At 42.4% G+C, this 6,624-nt stretch overlaps 1 long non-coding RNA gene across 1 annotated transcript; it reads right to left on the bottom strand.

Annotated features, from left to right (window-relative positions):
* Positions 1-1,705: 1,705 nt before the first annotated feature.
* LOC141922459 (uncharacterized) lies at positions 1,706-3,292 on the bottom strand. Its single transcript, XR_012622988.1, has 3 exons — positions 3,208-3,292; positions 2,644-2,780; positions 1,706-1,918 (listed from the first exon to the last, which is right to left on the bottom strand). It is a non-coding gene; the product is annotated as an uncharacterized LOC141922459 (long non-coding RNA).
* Positions 3,293-6,624: the final 3,332 nt, after the last annotated feature.

Genomic DNA, 6,624 nt, shown 5'->3' with positions numbered 1-6,624 from the left:
ACTGAAAAGCGAAAAGATATGCAATTTCTGGCTAATCAAATTAAAGATCTTTGTCTGAACATAAGCTTTCTGACCTGAGGAACCATATTTAAAATGACATTTTAAAAAAATCCACATTTAGGCTTCAAATTCAAGCACTGCCAATTAAGGGAAGCAGATATTTCACTACAGCTCTCTTGGGCTTATGTCTCATGATGGGGTCTTTAATTAGAGCATCATTTCAGACCATTTTTACATATCTTATTCACACACAGTGAACAGTGCTGAATGAATGAGCAGCTATTCAATATTTTGCTCCCCCCTCACTATGCCTCTATGCTTTTGCAACCCAAACCCTGCTTCGAAGGCAGGGTTAATAATTTCTCTCTAGGTTTTTCTAAAGAGCATTTCAATGTAATATATGTGTGCTTGCCCAATATTAATCAATACTATTCACCCTGCAAAATGGGAAAGTGGTACACTTCCCATTTTATAGGCAAGGAGCTGAGACACAGAAAAGAGGTCAAAAGTGCCTATTAATTTTCAGAGCCCAATTCGATATGCCTTGGACATGATTATTCACGGTACTTAGCATTATATACTACTTTATGCATTCAACATACTGCTCTTGTTGAATAAAGTGGCTGCTGGTGGTCCTTTGCACTTCTGCGTATCAGATTTGTAGGATCATAAGTTAGAGATACAGAAGGTGAACAGCAGACAACCAGTGACCCCCAGGAAATGTCCCGTTAAGGGATGGCCCCTAGGAACAGAGAAGCCCCATTCTCCCAGGCTGCCTTAATTTTGGGACCATCCAGTTCATCATTCAGCACACAATTCCCAGTTGCTGCACCAGCAGAGAAAGGAATCTGGCAGACAATGACCACATTACTAGGAGAACGGGAATTGTTCAGCCAGACATTTCTCCTACTTAGAAAACAAGGCAGTGGGCTGAGGGCAAAACAGCTTGTGGAGGTACAATTAAAGGTCTCTACCCCAGTACAGATGTAGAGCGGCATTGCATCAAGGGCAGCTTTATGCTGATATTTCCTTCACAGTTTGGAGAGTCGATACAAGGAAAATTTTGGGTTGGCCCTTCAGATATGCAGTTAAAAGTGCTCAATTTTCCTGAGGGGATGGGTTTGTGTGTAGTTTATGAGACTGTTAAGAAAGACACAGTCCCGAGACTGTTGAGCAACTGTGTACCTGGGCTTGTGCCAGTGTCTGTTGAGGAAAAGCCATATATGAGATGATATATTTCTAGTTGAGTCTTAAAAACTTCCAGGGATGAAGATTTCCCACCTTTCCCCCTCCTCTAGCAGCCTGTTCCTGTGTTGCACTCCCCTGCCTGGAAAAAAGTTTTCCTTAATGTCCAACATGAACCTCCCACACTGCAATCTGTGGCCATTGCCCCTTACTGTATCACCTGCCACTACCAAGAAGAGTTTGATTCCATCATCTTTGTAGCTGCTCTTGAAACAGTTGTATTAGCTCTTCTCTTACTGTACTCTTTGCTTGGCCTCAACCTGGAAAGAAGCCAGGACTTTCTGTACCTTTTCTAGGGCCCAGATATACTCTTGGCCCAGAACAGAAGGCCCTGCTTCTTTCAGAGTTAAGGCCAAGCACCTGTACAACCATCCCAGAGCTCCCATCTGAGCTGCAGGCTGAAGTTTCCCTTCCATGTAGGCAGCTGGGGAGGGTTACCGACCTCTTTGATATGGACTGGGGACACAGCCAACGTCGGCATCAACAGAGGAAAATTCACATCAGTGTTTTCTTTGAGAGCAGAAAAGGCAAACGTAGTCTCTGATGTGTAACTTAAGCGCACTTTTGTGCTGTAAGGTCTTTCAGGCAGCATGATGGAGGCACACAGAGTGGGTTCCCAAAACCATGGGCAGGCAGAGACACCATCCTCACCATCCTGTTAAACACTGAAAAACTAAAAACAACCAAAAAAAGCTGTTTTCTCCGGGTACCGTTACATTCTGGGAAACATAACAAGAGGCATCCAGGAAGGGAGGGAGTTTAGACCAGGTACAATAAGAGAAAAGGCTGAGCTGGCTGTGGCAGTTAACCTCTGACAGACAGTCTGTAATATACCTGACACAGAAAACAAACCAGGTGGTGCCACTGCTTGGGTAATACAGATGCACAGCAGGGAGGGGGGGGACTGGGAGTGGAGGAGGGGGAGAGAGGGAAAACATGAGCAGGGGAAAATGGAGAGGGCAGGAGTCGTTAACCCCTGATAGCAAGTATAAAGTATTTTACTCCCCATCTCATTCATTAGACCGCGTCAACTCCAGAAGGACTACATCCATTCCCGCACATAAATCTAGCAAGTTTCTCTTTTAAAAAGGCCAGACACTGTCTTTGCCATGGCAATCCAGCTGTCTGGCCGGCTGCCTGCCCTGCGAACAGGACCGCAAAAGCTCAGCTTTCTAAGATGAGGGCAGCACTCTCCCAGGGGCTCCCTGCAGCCCAGGGAAGGGGGACGTCCCCAGGGGACAGCCTGGCCCTGTCCCTCGGCTTGGTGATGCCAGCCCACAGGCAGGAGCAGCTCTCATCCCCACCCAGCAGAGATCTCGGGGAGGTAAAGGGGTTCAGCAAGTCTGAAGCATAAGCAAAGCACTAATTTGCACAAGCTCAGAAGAGAGCCGAGAGCACCTTTTGGATGACAGATTTCATCAATCGACCAGTCTCAGGGCTCCAGCATGATCCTGTCAGGCGTCTGATCGTAGGAGATATGATGCAGGAAAAAATGGAGCTCTGATCCTCTCTGCTGAGCCACATCCTTAACAACCCTAAGGAACAAATCTCATTTATAACCCATGCTTAAATCAAGGTACAGCCTTGAGAGAAAGGAATTATGCTGAAGAGCTTGCATCTGCTGCTGGTTTGGAGTTTATCTCTGGGCTTTCAGATCGAGGGGGTCATAATCACAGACAGAGAGGGCCCCCATCCTGTCCCTTTTTTAAAAGTTGCTCAAGTCAACAACCACCCAAGCAAAGCTTTGGGACATGTAGGAAACAATTCTGTCCTTGAAATTTAACCTGAATTTAGATTAAAAAGCTAACGATTCCAATAAAAGAATAAGGGCACAAAATCGAGCTATTTTTAACACATCTGTCTGTGGTTAAACAACATTGTTTTGCTTTGTGAGAACATAGTAACATCAAGAAAGTTGGATAGCCTTCCTCGAGCTGAGGTATTACAGGGCATCTTGTATACCTTGGCATTGTGTGGCTTTCCAGGACATCATTTTAACACTTCACAAATGAGACTTTATGGGCATTCTTCTATCATAAATCCACTGCAAAGCAAACACAAAAATTACAAGTTACATGTAGCCAGGTAAACTGCACAGAAGATCACCAGTGAGCAGAGCATTTTTTAAATCTATGAACCGTAAAGCATTTGTGGTGTTTTACAATGGCAACATTTCTTTTAGGGCCTGATACAGGCCTCTTTGAAGTGAAACAGAGTCTTTCCATTGACATCAGAGGGTGTGGGATTTGTCTCACGGCAACTTATACCAATGAGAACAATATTTTGCTCTGAAGTCATTACTTTCTGCCATGGATGTTTTGACAACAGCTCGTCACCTGACAATACACCCTGAAGGTACTGACAGTCCATGTGCTTTCATTATTTAAAAATGAGACTTGGTAACGGGCTCAGCTGTTTAGGGAAGGTAATATTTTTCTTAAGTACGCCTACTATAAAGTAAATTAGCAAAATCTTCTTCAAGCTGTAACTAAAACATAAGGGCACAGCTGCCCTGGAGGAGTACAAGGGCTCCCAATGTAAACTCCACTGATATCATCACCATCAGAAGGTCATAAAATTGATTGATTATAAATACAGTCCTCATTTGTTTACAGCTTGCATTTTTGGGTCCTGGGTAATTAGCACATTAGCAATCTCTCAAAGTGAGCGCTTACAGGTGCCGCTCTGAGATAGCCAGAGTGGAAAACTGCACAAGAGGAGCCTAATTTTCCTTAAACAATTGCAGGATGGATGCATTAGGATGGAGGGGAGAAATGTCAGTTATGTAAGTGTTTCGCTACTTGATCGCACCTACCCAGGAGCCAAGGGCGTAAGAGGGCATTAAAACGACCTGTTAATTTCCTTCAACCATAAGGTAGCGCCCAAAAAATGAGAGATATGTCAGCAATGTGAGGGAGATATCCTCTTCGTGAAGCCTGCGGCTGCGCAAGTCTTTTAAGATTCTTTTCCATCCACACAAGCCAACAAAGGAAGATAAAGATCACCCTATTTGTGGTAACTGGTACTTAGTTCCTTTTAGTTACACTTAAAATAAACTCTCTTTTAGTTCTCCAAAGGTTTCAGCCTTCAGACACACCACTACTGAGCTGTAAGCCAGCCACCTTCCTCTCAGCTCGTCTTGGCTCCAAGTTCACGACTACTCTGTGCACGCAGGACATTAAACTTTAAAGTCACGTTTTATTTGTACAGCTGGATGCATCAGGTTTATGCTTATTGTCTAATTAGCCAACTAAACCACTTTTGAAAGGGTTTTAATGCTTTACCCCCAGTGAGATCTCTGTAGTGAGTGTGTGTTGAAATGCTAATGGAGACAAAGAATTCCTTTTTGTAGGAATTTGCAGTATTTTGGATACATCTCCTGGGCCAAATCTTCAGCTGCTATGGCTTTGTTGGAGTGAGTCAGGCTATTCCTAATTACAGACGTTGAAGGGCTCCTGAAATTTAACAGGATACTAGAGAAGCTATTCACTAACGTTCCTGTTTTAAGATGGTTTAAAACTCTACCGCTAATTTCCAGATTTTTGCCATCTTCCACAAAAGTTTGTTAGAAATGCCTCCTATAGTTGGAACAAGATAACAGTTACAGGATTCACCAACCCATTAACTATTAAAGTATGCAAGATATGCCCTGGCATTTACACGATTTTACAGATTAATTCTTTCAAAACATTTCTGCTGGCGTTACTTGCTGCAGAAGTAATTTAGAAATCTCATACCAACAGTTTTTTCATCCATGAAACATGAGTGGCAAGTGAGCAGAAAGTTAAGTCGCTGGCATATCCTGAGTACTGCTATTATCTGTTCATTAGAAAAGAGATCTTGCTTTACATTTTGGGGGGTATTTCTGTTAATGCTAACAGTGTTCTTAAATGGAAATATTTTGGAGAACTGCCTCTTCTTATGTATTTGTATAAGCTATAGCAAAAAGCAACCCAAGAAGTGCCTCTAAACACTACAACACTGGTAGTAAATAACGTTAATAGTCCTTAATTATGTGCCTAATTTAATTCCTGCTTCCAAATGCCATGAATATAAGATGCTAAATGATAGCAAATCAGCTTTTAAAATGTTAATAGAAAGTTGGTTAGTTCTGAAGGATACTTTTTGCCATTCTGACAGGAGGGGAACTTCTCCATTAAGATTCCTCTCCAGCCCAATTGAATCTACAGGTCACCCATTCACTTTTTAGACCCTCACACCTCCACACACCCAGAGATCCATTTTCAATGTAAGGCAATAATATTTTAGATGCTTTACTCCTCAGGCTTGGTTCATTTATGGTTGGACTGGATGATCTTAAAGGTCTCTTCCAACCTAAATGATTCTATGATTCCATGATTTGGATGACTGGATCTTCCTTACACAGTTGCTTGACTTAGCACTAACTGTACCCCCATCAGTATACACAGCAGCCAACCCCTGACCTTGGCTCATTTCAAATCTGATTTGGGTTCAAGGAGGCACCTTTTCCCCATAATATTTATCCAGAGACAAACACGACAACTTCAAAGGTAACAACAACTGTACAGGTGCAGAATACTACACAATGCTCATTTGGTCTGAAGAATTTACTGTTTCACACTGTCCCTACTTTGGGCACGATGCAACTGTCTCATGACCAAACCACACAAGAGACGATCAAGCAGATGATTCAATTTCTAACATTTGAAATTGCTAGGATTTTTATACTCAAGCCACTTGCACTGCTAAGCCCATAAACACAACTTCAGTGGGAAATCTGATGTATTTGATCAGATGGTGTTCTTGTAATGGTGATGACCCAGCAACATGAGCACACCAATTTTTCTAGCTGCAAGTGATATTTTTATTGAACCAACTGATACAAAGAAGGGCAAAAATTGTCAAGAGGAAGAGCTTTTGTTCCTAGAGTTGTCCATTCCCCCCAGCTGCATCACTTGTGCTAACATTATCCCTCCTTACACGTTTTGCTTCACATTTGATCTTTGCAAGCACTAAGCAAAATAGGAGATAAGACACAAAAAAACCTTATCTTTGCAAAAAAACAGACCATATCTGCAATTTATCCCAGAAATATCTCTGGCTATTCTGAAATGTTTTGCTAGCATTCCCTATCATTTGGTTTTTTCACACTGCTGTCTTGCTGCACTTTTGAGGCTGGATGATCACAATGTAAATTGTCACCTCCTCACTGAAGTCAATGAGTTGAGTTGGTTTATAGCAGTTAAGGATCTAGTTCCTGACAGCTCGACTCTGGCAAAGAAAGGGCTGAACTATGTTTTGCAAACAAGCAATCCAGTGAACTTCATTCTTTTTCTCTGTTCATGAACCAACATTGATTTGGTAAGAGATATTTGTTATTCAAGTACTTGCTGGACA

Source organism: Strix aluco, chromosome 4 (genome assembly GCF_031877795.1).
Source record: "Strix aluco isolate bStrAlu1 chromosome 4, bStrAlu1.hap1, whole genome shotgun sequence".
NCBI classification, from domain to species: domain Eukaryota; kingdom Metazoa; phylum Chordata; class Aves; order Strigiformes; family Strigidae; genus Strix; species Strix aluco.
The sequence above is the reverse complement of the archived record's forward strand: the minus strand, read 5'-3'. Positions and strand labels throughout refer to the sequence as shown.